This window comes from Gossypium hirsutum, chromosome A01 (assembly GCF_007990345.1).
Source record: "Gossypium hirsutum isolate 1008001.06 chromosome A01, Gossypium_hirsutum_v2.1, whole genome shotgun sequence".
In the NCBI taxonomy this organism is placed as follows: domain Eukaryota; kingdom Viridiplantae; phylum Streptophyta; class Magnoliopsida; order Malvales; family Malvaceae; genus Gossypium; species Gossypium hirsutum.
Genome location: NC_053424.1, coordinates 46,417,131 through 46,418,946, shown reverse-complemented (window position 1 = coordinate 46,418,946; position 1,816 = coordinate 46,417,131).

Sequence of the window (1,816 nt, the reverse complement as noted above, 5' to 3'; positions counted from 1 at the left end):
GTAGAAATAAGAAAAAGAGAACTTCTTGATGGGCAAGGCATTAACAAATTGAAGTTCTGTGAGTACTGCATTTTTGGGCAGAAAAAGAGAGTCTGATTCACTAGAGGAATCCATAACATGAAGGAAATGTTGGATTATATTCATTATGATCTTTGGGGACCACCTAGAGTGCCTTCAAAAGGTGATGCTAACTCTTATTGATTATTTTTCCAGAAAAGTTTGGGCGTTCTTCTTGAAGTAGAAAGCGACATGTTTTCTGCTTCAAGTCTTGGAAAACTATTGTTGAGAAATAGAAAGGGAAACAGATAAAACATCTCCAGACAGATAATGGCTAGGAGTTCTGTTCTGATGAATTTAACAAATTGTGCAAATCATAAAGGATCATGAAACACTTGACAATTCGTCATACTCCACAGCAAAACGGTTTTGTAGAATGAATTAACATAATTATCATGGAGAATGTTCAATGTATGTTGTCAAATGCTATTTTACCAAAGTCATTTTGGGCTGAAGCAGCCTCTACTGCATGTTTTTTGATTAACCGATCTCCACTAGTTGCCACTGAGAAAAAGACTCCACAAGTGATATGGTCTGGTAAGCCTACTGATTATTGTGTTTTAAAGATTTTTGAATGTCCTGCGTATGCTCATATTGATAATGGAAAATTGGAACCAAAATCTATTAAATGTGTTTTTTTTAGTCATAAGGCTAGTGAAAAAGGGTATAAGTTATGGTGTTTTAAAAATAGAAAAGTTGTAATTAGCAGAGATGTTGTTTTTGATGAAACTGCTATGCTACCTTACGTATCTCTTAAAGACTCTTCAAATAAAGAACAAAAAAAGCAGGTAGAGCTTCAGATTGATCCAATATCTAAAATAGAGTCGAATCCTTAAGTTAATATAGAAAATTAGAACAAAGTCACTTCTTCACCATAATATTCTATTGCCAAAAATAGAACTAGAAGAGAAATTAATCCTCCAAAGAGGTATGCCGAGGATGATCTAGTTGCTTATGCTTTAAAAGTGGCTGAAGATATAGATGGAAATTAAGAGTCATCTACTTGTTCTGAGATAGTTAGTTGTGAAGACTCAGAAAAGTGGATGTTTTTCATGCAAGAAGAGATCGAGCCACTCCACAAGAACAAAACTTGGGATCTTGTAAAGCTTTCTAAAGATAAGAAGACTGTTCGTTGTAAATTGATGTTCAAGAGGAAAGAAGGGACTCTAGAAGTTGAATAACTCAGATATAAAATAAGGCTTGATGTAAAAGGTTACAGCCTGATTCCAGGTATGGACATCACAGATGTGTTTTCTCTAGTTGTGAAGCACAGTTCGATTCGAGCGCCTTACTTGTTGTTGTGGCCATGTATGATTTGGAGCTTAAAAAGTTAGATGTAAGAACATCGTTCTTGCATGGAGAACTTGAGGAGGACATTTACATGCAACAACTAGAGGGCTTTATAGTCTTGGAAAAGGAGAACTATGTTTGCTTATTGAAAATGTCCATTTACGGCTTGGAACAGTCACCAAGGCAGTGGTACAAGAGGTCTGATTCTTTTATGACTTCTCATGATTTCAAAAGAAGCAACTTTGGCAGTTGTGTTTATTTTAAGAAGAAAAATGATGGTTCTTTTTGTGTATCTACTCCTTTATGTTGATAACATGTTGATAGCTGTAACGCCCGTACCCGAGACCGTTGCCGAAGTCGAACACGAGGTGTTAACGGACTTAATTCATTACTTAAACAGCTCATACAATTCATTTTAATTTACACTTCTATCAATATGTTTACACATTCGAAGTCAAACTTAACTAAA